Raw genomic sequence first — 13,429 nt, 5'->3', positions numbered from 1 at the left:
GCTTCAAATATCAATTGGCTGACATACTCTAATGGCTGCTATTTCCTAGGCAGATACCGCTGAATTTTACAAAATTACCCTGACTCTACATCTGAGTCTCCTATCCATAATGATTTTTAAGCCACTGATTTTTAGCTATCCATTTTGATTTTGATGAAAGTGAGCTCAACTTGAAAGGGATGTTGACAAGCAATAGAATAGGAGAGCTCTTTTATCCATATATACTAAATAAATCACTGGAGTTGAACTTGAGCTGAACTCTAACGAATGTTCATCTGATTCTCAAAGGAACTATGCTGAATCATGATGCCACAGAATAATAACTTCTACAAGAATCTCAGTTCTCTGGCGTCGGTGTGTTGTCCTGCAGCTTTAGGCATCTGCAGAGGTAGGCTTGGGAAGGAGGACTAGTGTAGAATCACGGACCCGTTTCACCCACTACATGAAGCCATCCCATTGAGAATAACATTCCCGAAAGGAACCCTCTTGGATGTGTCTGAGCCAGGCACTGGAATGATGTTTTGAATAATTATGATAATGCTATTTTGTTTTTTTCTAAGAGTTGTTTCTAAGCTTTTTTTGTATTTCAGTTAGTAAACATAAAATTTATATCTGCGTTTTCTATTAGATATTAAATTCATTGGTGGCAGAAACCATATTATTTCAAAGAAAAAGTGCCCGCCGAGGCAAGGCTCTTGTGGCGGAGGAGTGATTGGGCATGGTAGTGGGGTTCTTCCTGTGAGCCACTGTTGCATGCTGAAATTCGTAGACAAAACTCAAATGTCTGTCAAGCATGCTCATAATTATATTTTAAGGTACAGTTCAGAGGTTTTCATATCACATTTTTAGGACCGCCTATTAATCTTTCTGCTTCATAATGCTACTGAAACAGTTTGTACCTTTTTTTTTTTTTTTTTTTTTTTTTTTAAATTGAGACGGAGCCTTGCTCTGTTGCCCAGGCTGGAGTGCAGTGGTGTGATCTCGGCTCACTGCAAACTCCGCCTCCCAGGTTCATGCCATTCTCCTGCCTCTGCCTCCCAAGTAGCAGGGACTACAGGGGCCCGCCACCGCACCCACCAATTTTTTTAATATTTTTGGTAGAGACAGTGTTTCACCGAGTTAGCAAGTTAGGTCTCAATCTCCTGACCTTGTGATCCGCCCACCTAGGCGTCCCAAAGTGCTGGAATTACAGGCGTGAGCCACTGAGCCTGGCCTGAAACAGTTTGTATCTTATAATTTTAGTTTGAATAGTTAGACTTTAAAAGTCTTTTCTTTTAATTCTGCAACAAAATACCCTTTTGCAATTGTGTAGAAAAACATAGTCTAGTCAGGTGATAGCTGTATCAGTTTATAAATCTTAACAGAACACCCAGGAATACCATATTCAAAGAAGGGCCTCTACATGTCTCCCTAGCATCACATTCTGTTTAAGTGAAGCAATGGACAAAACTTCCTTTCAACTCCCTTCTACATTAGCTCTGGCCACACTGGGCCATTTGTAAGAACTTTCTTTTCTCCCCACTGATTAGTGCCTATTATGGTTTTCTGGACAAGAGCAACTTTGTTTATACTACTCAAAATATTGCCTTCATACAAATCTCCACCCCTTTACCCTAGTCCCCTGGTAGCCTATGTGGCTTCACACAGAGGGCCGTCTCACCCTGCCCTGCTCTTCCCTACACCTACCCAGCTGCAAGAAACACATGGACTCACCCTCCACGCCCTGTCCAAGTTCAGGCAGCCGAGTCCTCAGGCTGTCCTGGTGCCTCCTCAGTGTGTTCTAAGAGCACAGCTACAAAGACCCATCAAACTCATCAACGTCAGGGCATTCAGGACAAAAAGCTAAAACCTGTGGCAGATTTTTTCATTCTGGGTATTATGGTCTTGTAGAAAACTCAAGGTTAATGTTTGAAAATTTTGTTTGAACTAAAACAAAAATAGAAAATTTAAAAAATAATTTTTAAATAGATATTCAGTTGTACTATTTCTTTCAGCTTTAAGAACCCAAGTATGGGCCCAGTGAAAGGTAATTAACGTAAGTTTGAGATGAGTTTTAGGGAAAAACATCCCCCTGCATTTAGGGAACATGTGCACTGACTGGGTATTTGGTTATGCTGAGGAATTATTGTTATACTTTTCAGAATGATAATGATGTAACAGTAATGTTCAGCAAAAATAATCTATCTTTTAGATACACATAATGTAATGCCTGCAGAAAAATAGAATTACATGCGCAGAGTTGTAGAGTTCACTGTAAAATAATCAAAGGATAGGAATAGGACCAGGATTTAGACAAAATCAAACAGCACAATATGTGGCTAAATTTTTCTAAATGTAAATAGATTTTTAAAATTTCAAAGTTTCTCTTAAATATGACCAGCCAAAGAGAGTATTAGAAGGAAAAATTACAGGCTTATTTCATGGATGAACTAAAACTTTTGTAATCTAATTAATTAAATACAAACTAATAGCAAACATTATTAATCAATGTGTAAAAAGCTTAATATGTCATCCATTATCTCTATTTTATGATTCTATGTTTCATCTGTTTCCAGGCACAAAACCCTCCCACCCCTTCTTCTATGTGATGATTTGACCTGAAGTTAATTTTCTAACTCTGCTCCCTGGTAAATTGATATAGTGGTATGTCAGATACGCAGCTAGGCCACATGACTCCTAGTAAATATCACCCTTGAGCGGTAGGTTGAACCTGGACAGGGAGAACCATGAAGGCAGCTGTGTCCCTGGGCTTCCCTGAGGGCAGCGACTCTTGGAACTGGCTGATCCCTTCTGGGAACACTGGTAATTATACCTATGGACCTATAAGCCTGTGCACAAGAGCTACTGGCACTTTGGGGAATGAGAGTTTTAGCCAAGGTGACTCCCACATCTCTTTTCCCCATCTGAATCTCATTTTCTTGGCCCTAAACTATACTGCTCTGTGAACTGTGCAAGGTCTTCTCATAACAACTATGGCTTCTATTTCATTTGGCTTAAGAAAACAGAGTATTTTGGACTTATAAATTATATGTGTGCAACAACCAACACCTACTTCACCATTATTTTATTTATTTATTTATTTATTTATTTTTGCAAATGCAGTTCCTCACTACCACAAATCATGCAGTCGAGTTTCCCACATTTGGGGACATCACAGGGGTCAGCACATCCAGAGTGCAATGGATAAGGCTTGCCTTGGGAAAACCATCTTCATGACCATGGTATCTCCCCTGCCAGGTAAGTATGCTTCACCATTTTCTTAATTTAGCAAAAATATTGTTCTACCATGATGTTTATTCTTGAACTTTTTAGGTAAATTTAATGTAAATTTCACAAAATATCTTATATTGTGCCTTTGACTGAATGAATTTCCAAAATAGTCCTTTTATTTCATAAATGGAATAAAAAATATTTGAACTAATTTTGAAATTAACTGAGCTTATTTTCTGTTTGAAGCAACTGATGACACTAATTTATACCTGGCAGTATTTAACTATTAGCAAAAGTTTTCTCTTATAACAGAATGAAGATAACATAGAAAGTGACAATGTCAAGTCAGACCCATAGGGCTCAGAGATTTTACTCAATAGCAAAGTTTATTAATTCAAGGAAAAAGATCACTGTAAGGCACAGGTGAAGCTCTGTGACCCACTCAGGTACTCACTGTACTTCTTCACTGCGTGCCAGAAATAAGAGCCTCTCCGTGAGCTCTTGCCCTCAGCCTTTAACTGCTTGCCAATGGTCACCAGTTGCTGGTGGTGAGCTCCCTGCTGATGTACTGTTTCTTTGCTAAGCATAGGAGATGACTTCAGGGTCATGAAAAATCTTTGCAGAAGGGATGAGTGCATTTAAGGAAATTGTGACCAGCTACTGACATCCACAAGCCTGGTTGCTCAAGGTGCTATCTGAGACTGAACAAACACAGACTTTTCTTCTTGGTTCTCTGAAACTCCTCCAACTTACTCTCTAGCTGTACAAAATCTCTGTGCTGCTTCTTTCTGTTAAGGCAGATTTGTGAGATCTTGCCCCCTCCCACCATCTTCTTGCTTTGGCCAAATTGAATAAACATTTTTTTCCAAGCACCTATATGTCAGTGCGTTTGCATCAGCTGTACATTGGGTACAAAAGCTTGAACTTGGGGGTTTACAACGCCTGGATAGATTCTCCTGAGGACGTTGATTTTACAAACAGCTACCCTCTTTCCTGCAGCTCTCAGGGCTTGCAGAAGCAGCCCATTCTTCCCTGGTGAAAGCTAAGACCGCCTTCAAACTGTAGGTCACAGCTGCAGAGGCCTCTACCCCACAAAGCATTAGGTGTCCTCCTGGAGAATGGCCCACTTCTTCCCAAAGCTGACAGGACCATAGCTAGAGGTAACACCCAGCATCAGCCGAGGCAGAGAATGACACACTTGAAATTGACTATACATCAAAGGGGAAACTTACTGTTAGAGTGGACTTTAGAAGAGATGGCCACGATAGATTCATGTGGAAATGCTCCAGTTTCCTTGTGAAATGTTAGAAGAAAGGCTGACAATTGAGAAAAATGGGAATTCTGGAATGGACATATTGCATAAGACCAGAAAACTCACCTAAGTTTTGTGTTGTCTGGGAATGCCCAGAGGACACATTATTCACCAAGGTCATTCAGAATGCTTTGGAGAGGCCGGCACCAGAATCACTAACAAATTCGGTCATAACTGTCCTCTGCATGCCACAGCTGATAGTAAAAAAGGGAGTCACAGTTTTGGCCTCAAATATACATAAAGATACACTAAAGCATTAGAGGTTAGGTGCAGCTCTTAACTGCTGGAATCCAGAAAGCAGCAATTACCACAGTGACCAGCAGGTTCTCTGCTTCCTTTTTAATTTTATATATATATATATATATATTTTTCTGTTGAGTGTTTTGGATTCCTTGCACACTGGATATTAGTACCTTATCAGCTAAATAGTTTGCAAATATTTTCTCCCATTCAAATTATCTCCTCACTCTGTTAATTATTTCCTTTGCTGTGCAGAACGATTTGGTTGAATATAGTACCGGCTGGGTGCAGTGGCTCACATCTGTAAGCTGTGAGCACTTTGGGAGGCTGAGATGGGTGAATCACCTGAATTAGGAGTTCGAGACCTGCCTGACAAACAAGGTGAAGCCCCATTTCTACCAAAAACACAAAAATTAGCTGGGCGTGGTGGCAAGCACCTATAATCCCAGCTACTTGGGAGGCTGAGATGGGAAAATTGCTTGAACCCAGGAGGGAGAGGTTGCAGTGAGCTGAGATCGTGCCATTGCACACTCCATCCTGGGTGATGGAGCGAGACTCCATCTCAAAAAAAAAAAACCAAATATATATATATATATATAATCCCATTTGTCTATTATACATCAAGACATTATTTCTATACACAGAAACATGGAGAAATCTTAGCAAAAAAATAGTGCTGAATGAAAAAAGTTGGGAATAGATAAAGGTCAGTACTACCCATGTAAATTTGGAATGCACATAAAGAGCAGTACATATTTTATTGGAAAGGCTGAAATGAAATAGTAACATCAAACACCTTAGGAGGTTTGCATGGTGAAGGAAAGGGATGCAGCTGAGAGAACAGAGGAAAAGGGAAAATGCAAATTAAGGAAATGGAGAGAAGTTCTTCATAGATAAGTGATGGGTGCTGCCTCTTCAGACTGAAAGAAGTGATCACTGATCCTGTGTTTTAAGACAGAAACAAAACACAATTTGACTAAGTGGTGTGGTGAGGAGCTACTCAAACTCATAAGCTAGCTTGAAATTCATAGTAAAATTCATGATGATATATCATTCCACATCTGCCCAATTAGGGGAAAGGAAATAGTCTGACATTATCAAGTGGTGGTGAATATGTGGTAAACTGGCACTCACATACTCTGTTTTTAGTAAACGTAAATTTTATTTACTGGGTACTTTTAATTTACTTTAATTTAATAAGAATTTTCATTTTGAAAACAGTTTAGAGTAGAACAATTTTCTAGTTTCACTAGTAAAATAAATATGTGTTTTCAATAAACATAGTCAGAAATATGCATAATCTTAGTCATTTTAACAATCATTTTTACTCTCAGTCTTCCCAATTGGAAGATACAGTATGTGGTCAATTTCGCCCTGAGTTCTTAGGAAGGCATATGTGTTATTCGTCTCAGCTTTTTTTTGTTTTGTTTTTTCTTTTTCTTGGTGGTTATCAAGGAATTGAAGGCAAACTAGGAACATGTAGGAAAAAGTTGCAAAGGAGTTTGCAATTTACCTCGTGTATTAGTCAGGCTTCTTCAGGGATTGGCTCACCTCATGAAGGCTGAAAAATTCAGAGGTCTACAGTAGCAAGCTGGAGACCCGAGAAAGCTAGTGGTGTAGTTCCAGTCTGAGTCCAAAGTCCTGAGAAATAAAAAGAGCCAAAGGTGTAAATTCCAGTCTGAGGGCAAGAGAAGACTGATGTCTCAGCTCAGCATTCAGGCAAGCAAAGTTCTCTGTTATCCAGGCTTTTGTTCTAGTCAAACCTTCAATCAATTGGATGAAGCCCACATACTTTAGCTGCTGTGCCAAATTTATCTACTGATTCAAATGTTAATTTCATCCAGAAACACCCTCTGAGAAATACCCTATGTTTGACTGTGGCACCCTGTGGACCAGTCAAGTTGCCACATAAAATTAACCATGACAATGTCAAGTATTTGAAAATGTGCATATTTTATGACACAGAAAGTCTACTACTAGATTTATAACCTAGAATAACTCTCCCATATGTGCAACAAACAATTCAACTCCTCATCAACAGAAGAACAGATAACTACATTGAGATATTAATATACAATGGAATATTGTAGGCAGTGGAAATGAATAAACAGATGACCTCAACCAGCATGGTTGAATCTCAAGTACTAAATACTGGGAGAGAAGTCACAATACAAGGCATATAGAGTGTTTCCAAATTAAAAAAATATATATCAAAACAGGTGAAATTTTCCACACAAAGAGAGAAAGGGAATAATAATATAAAGAGATTTATTAGCAAAGCCAGTTCAGGAACAAGATCACCATGGTGAGAAAGGGAGAAAGATGACAGGAGTCAGGACAGGCTTAGATCCATGCGTAGAGCAGAGGCATGAGATGTTTCTCAGCCTGAGGATCAGCAACATGTTGTTCTTTTATTATTCTTTAAAATATGCATCTGTTTTATTAGCCCTTATGAGCCTGTGCTATGTTATATAAAACTTTTACAAAATGGAATTTGGAATACCTTGTTAGATTATTTGTGGGGCTTTTTAAGAATCAAAACTTGTTAAAATCTTCATGTAATACTGTTCTGCTTATCTTTAAGGAATTTTATATCTGAGTGCCACTACAAGCAGGCTATTTACTAATAAGAACAAAATTAAGGCTCAGTGTGGGCAGTGTCTGTTACTCATTTCTATGATGAAAATCCTCAGATAACTCCTATCCTGGCCTCTAATCTGCTGGAGGAAAAAACTAGAATGGTGAGATCTTCAGTATTGCTTCCTCCAGTGCAAACACCATGCACTGAAATTACATTACTCTTCCCATTCTAACTACTTCAACATATGGTCACTTTCTACCTATATGATGTTAAAACATGAAATCTCACACAAAAGAGTGGGAATGGACCCTACATAACATTCTTCTAAAAGGCTAGAACAAGCTGTGGTCCACCAGTGACTAAATGGCAAAGGTGCTTTGTCAAAGAGAGAAAGAAGTCCTTTCACTTCGCCAATATTCTCAACTTCACATAAACTATATTTTCGCACAAGGACTTTCTTAGTTATTTTAAGGACCATTATTAGAGATTTATTAGGCATGATAGGAGTGGTATTGATTAAAATGGAAACACATGTTTAGAAATGCAGACTTTTTTTAAAACCAGAGGTCATTTGAAAGGCATGGAATAATATGCTATAATACACAAAAATATATATGTAAAATCGTTATATTCTGTATATCCTATATTTCATCATACATTCTCTAGAATCTGTTGCAATAGAAATATATTTGGATAACTCTATAGAATATATTTTATAAAAGCCATTGCAGGAAGATAAACACATCTGAGGCCACAGGATACATTTTAGAAATTCTAAGTAAGTGTAAATATAAAAGTCTATTATGGGCTTAGCACCTGAACATTTTAGATCACGAGGCAATTCTAAATTATATCCACTGATGTTTTGGCCCTTTTCCCATTGAGAGGCAAGATCTAGGTTACTGGACCAATAGAACAAAGAATTGACATTGACATTTTCCAGTCCTGGCCCTGAAGACCTGGCAGCTTCCACTTTCACTCTAGATATGCTTCTTTGACTCCCAGCCACCTTGCCAAGGGCAGCCCCGTGTGCCTGGGAAGAGACCAGACCAGGATTCAGAGCTGTGTCTCTCAAGTTCCACATGTACCTTTACTTCTTAGTCCTACTCTGTCTTTCTTCTGAGCTACAGTTCCTCTACTTGAATCAAAACTCAAAATGACTAAAATCGAACTCACTAACTTGTTTTATTCTTTCCCTTGTAGAATCTAACATTGTGATCGACACCATCATCCGGCCCATCGTTCAAATCTGAAACTCTGGAGATGTTGTCAACTACTACTCATTCAATTTCACCATCCAATCAGTCACGGACTTTAACTTCCTCCACATGGCCCAAATCTCTTCTTTCCTCTCTCTTCCAGTTTTGTCTTTATTCTCATTGTTCTGTAATTATACATTTTTTTCTACTGATTTCTAGAGTGAAAAACTGCTGGATTCATTTCCATTGTTAACATTCTTCCATGTTTGTGTGTCTTTCAGGATAACAACCAAATCTTCTCAGAACAGGACTATAAAGCAGTATGATGTCAAAGGGATCTGAGATCAAAGCTTTGTTCTAGATAACAGACAAGATTAGATCTTGGCACTGTTAACACAAACGGAGGCTGATGAAAGAGAAATAATCTGAGGAAGGCATAAGATTGCAAAGAAGGGAAAACAATGCTAAAACGTTAAAGTATAAATAGCATTACTAATAAAGTCTACAAGGTGGTGGCCTAGCTCCAGATAGTCTTTTGTTTAGCAGAATACTTTGATGGACCAGTTCTTTAAGGGAAATTATATCGCAGAGCCTAATCAAAAGATGAATAAAGATATTACTTTCCGGAAGCCAAGTTTTGAATAGCTGGCCTTTGAGGGTGAGTGGTAAGCAGAGTAGAGAGGCTACATGGTGAGGTGAATGCCAGGTGTGATCCTGGGAGGTGACTCATGAACTCATCCTGCAGGACCTGGAGAACACAGCCCTGTGAATATCCAGTAAAAGGTACATGTGGGCACCTGGATCTGGCAATATGATTTTCCCTACACATACTGGCTTAGACCCTAAAAAGTATGTTGCAGTATCATTCAAGCAACAGTTTTAGATCTTTCATTCTATCAACCCCCCAAAATTGTTATTAGGCAGCTTAAGTGTGTGCAGTTCTGTGCTGGAAGCTTTGAAAAATGCCCAAAACAATACATTCATGGAATTTATGGACTTGCTGACCAGGAGTTCTCTATAACTTTTGTTAAAACCAACAATCTATGTTTCTAAGTATTTTCAGCCATTCCCATATTTGATTGACAACAGATATTATTCCTAGATGGTCATGAGTTAGGTGTCACATGGAAGAAAAATGCATCTGCATGAATATGACTGTATTTCATTAATAAATAATATTTGTTAATGATACTATTAAAGTGACAAATACAATTTTTACTACATAAATTGCCTGTATATACACATAAAATACATGCATTAATACTTTTCAGTATATTGTGTGAAATATGCTTCTTTTACACAAATGTTTTAATCAATTTGGTTAATTTGACAAGTCTCAAAATATTAAGGAATGGACAATTTAGTTGAAAATACCTTTAGAAATTTGTAAAAACCAGCAAGATTCTTTTGCCTAGTGTGCCAGATTTTTCCAGTGCTGAATTTTAAAAGGTTGTTAAGGTTGCTATTAGATGAAGTTTCCTCACACTATCTAAAAATAGATTATCTACATTGCCTCTTCAAGTTCTGAACATATTATTTTCCCCCAAGAACTTAGAGGACAATCAAATTCAAATAAAAATTTTAAAAGGACATCAAAAATCATCTTGTTCACTGATTCTCTTTGTTCTGAATAAAGGACATTCTTGTCTATTACTTTGGCAGGGATTTTGAGAATAGCCTCTGAAACACTTCTTTTCAGAAATACACACACACACACCTAGTATACTCACCCGCCTTTTTGCAATATATCTTGTCTTTTGCTTATCCATAGAGCTTTTCATTTTAACATCTCTGAAATAGAGATAAGGCACATAGTCAAGGGTGCCTGGCAATCACTCTTGGCAGGGGCGCATTTTCCACGTATGCTTACAACCTCTGAGACCCATGACCCAGGCTGTCCTCTTCCATGCCGTACTGCTAGGTAGGAACTGAGAAAGCTATGTGAAGAATGAGCAGGGCCAGTCCAGAAGGGCAGGCTGTCCTGTGCAAGAAGCGTGGTCTACAGGGAGCACTGCTTTGCATGGACCTCACTACACTCTGGGACTCAGCCACAGAGGGGCAGTATACCTGTTTCCCCCTCTAATACATACAACACAGCCCATTGGAGCAGTTCCATAGTAGCCTCAAATGTCAAAAAACATCCTTTAATCTCTTTGATCTCTGAGCTTAAATTTTGGTTTTACCTTAACTCTGTGATCTTGGCAAGTTACATAACCTTTTAGTCCAAATGATTGTTTATCCATAGAATGGCAGTAGTCATCCACTGTATGGAATTTTGTAAGATTTTTGGTACAATGCAGATTAAAATTTTTGCATAGTGGCTGGACCATAGTAGGGGATAATATAAGCCAACTATTGTTATCATTTTTGTTGTTAGTTACCACTATAAAATCTATTTTTAATAATATCAAAACTTATATTGAACATTGCCTTTGATGACATCTGCTTTCAACACTTCTGATATGCCTTCAAACTCACTAATCATAAAAGATTTAACATTCCAGAAGCCCATCAGCAGGATATATGAGTCTCTAAAATATACTTAAAATAATCTCCCCTCTAATGAGCCAAGTAAGAGTATTAGGAGTATTGTGATAAAGAATTGGCAAAAAAATTTATATCAAAGAAGAAGTTTGTATCTGACTGCTCAAATACAATGAACAAACGATCTATTTCTTTGATGTAATATGAAAAGTGGCCAGAGCCCTTTGAGGACAATGAAGAACAATGACCTCACCAATGTACATGCAGCCTATTCCCCAGTAATTAGACAAATCATACAGTTTTGTCGACTTTGCCTCATTTGTTCTGCTTTGACATCAGAACTTGTTCCACGTCCAAGTTTCCAGATTTTTTTTCAAACTTTCAAAACTGAACATTCAATATGTTCCTCCTGTGGTCTGTCCTAGCTGTCATAGGGTTCTTTCCTTATCACATCAGCTGAAGAAGATCACACCATCGATGAAAGCAATCATACAACCAACGTTGTGCCATAGAAATATTAATCTGACTTCTGCTTATTAGATATGCCAGAGGGCAGAGATAATGGAAACAAGTATATAAGTTGGGATGTTATTTCAATAGTTTAGCTAATATGTATTGGACTTGCTACAATAATTAATATGATTGTTGAGAGATGGGCACAGGTATAAGAACTGCTTTCAGGAATAATAACTGATATGAGTTGATTTGATGATGGAAAAGTATAAAATCTGGTAGTCAAGTTTGGAAAATGATACAGTTAATATAAAACAATTTAGAATTGGTAACAAGTTTAATAGGTGTGGAACATTCTGAATTTATGATCAGGTTATCATAGAAATGAATAGGAAGTGATTAATGTTGAGACTAGTACTTGTAAGTTACTGGTAAAGAACTGTCCACATAGAGAGTGGTTTAGAAAAAGTAGACAGCACAGCATCAAAGAAAGAAGGCTGAAAATGTACTTTCTAAGAAGTCTGGTGAAAGGAGCTAAAAGGAATACTCAAAAAGTGAGTGACAGAAACCTGGCTGTCCCATGTCCCATGTCCCATGTCATGTATATCAAAGAAAGGGCAGAGTTCAAAAGAAATATTCTGGCAATGGAGACTGTCATATAATGAAGATACAATGCAGTAAACTGAGGAATGGAAAAAGCCACTGGATGTATCTAATACGTTTACTAACGGGTTTTCTAGAGAACAGTTTTGGTAGCCGGGATTGAGCAAAAGCCTGGTTGAAAGGAGAAAAGGTGTAAAACTGGAGAAGGAGGTGGAAAATTAAAAGATAGAATTTGAAGGAGTTAAAAAAAATGCCACCCTAAAATATGATGCTTTGGCGTGTTGATTACTTGGAACTGAGGGAACTGAGGGCACTTGGGAAACAGCAAACACAGGTAGTGCAGGCAGAGGCTTTCTCTGGGCTCCGCTCATCTGTCCAAAGAAGGATCCTCCCAAAGAAGCTCAATTGTCATGAATACCCTCCCTCGGCATTCAACCAGGAAAGATTAGAGGATCACAGGAGAGAACATTAGAAGTTCACCCCATGCCCATACAATCATTTATTCCCCCTAAAGTTGCTGAGACTTTGTTTCTGCATAACAGGACAACCTTTGTGTCCCATACCTTTCCTCCCTTCACCCTTCTATAACTTGTGTCACCACCACTCCCCAAGAACCACACAATTTTATGCCTCTCAGCTCAGGATGCTATATAAGCTTCAATCATCTGACCATTCTTTGAGTTTCATATATTATGGGGTTCTCATGTATACATAATTAAAATATTTTCCTTATTAATCTCTCCCTTGTTAATTTAATTTCAGTCCTGCCAAAGAACCTAGGATGGTAGAGGGAAGCCATTTTGTGCTCCCATGCATACCTCCATAATGGTAAAAGTTATATATATTATAGAGCAAAATGCAGTAGAAAGACATCTAGATAAAGAATAAAAGGCCAGAATAAGAGCGAAAGTCATGTTTTACAAAAGGAAATATGTGATAAAGTAAGATCTACAGGAGTTGGAGAGAATGTTATTTAGTAAATACATTGTGGGTAACTTTTCAAAATAAAACCCTCAGATAAAAAAATGCAAACATTAAATAATCAAATGGACAATTTTTATCATTTAAATTAAATGCAATTACTGATATAGTTACATTTAAACCCATCATCTTACTACATATTTATTTCCTATGTTTTCATTTTACTTCCATTGTCCCACATTTTCTAGGTTTTTATTTTCTATTTTCTTCCTTCTTTTGATTAATTTATTACTTTTTGTAATTCAGTTAAAGTGTGTTGGCTTATTGGCTGCAACTCTTCACCGTTTTAGTATTTGCTGTAGTGTCTACAGCATACATCTTTAAGTTACCTAAGTTATCACAGTCTACCACAGTCTTTCATGTTAT

General features: G+C 37.8%; 1 non-coding gene across 1 annotated transcript; it reads right to left on the bottom strand.

The window, feature by feature from the left end:
- Nucleotides 1-3,088: 3,088 nt before the first annotated feature.
- Nucleotides 3,089-3,245, bottom strand: LOC112621998. Its single transcript, XR_003118906.1, has one exon. It is a non-coding gene; the product is annotated as a U1 spliceosomal RNA (small nuclear RNA).
- Between the last annotated feature and the right edge of the window lie 10,184 nt (nt 3,246-13,429).

The sequence above is a fragment of the Theropithecus gelada genome, chromosome 3 (genome assembly GCF_003255815.1).
Source record: "Theropithecus gelada isolate Dixy chromosome 3, Tgel_1.0, whole genome shotgun sequence".
In the NCBI taxonomy this organism is placed as follows: Eukaryota; Metazoa; Chordata; class Mammalia; order Primates; family Cercopithecidae; genus Theropithecus; species Theropithecus gelada.
This window is presented reverse-complemented; position numbering and strand designations above follow the sequence as displayed.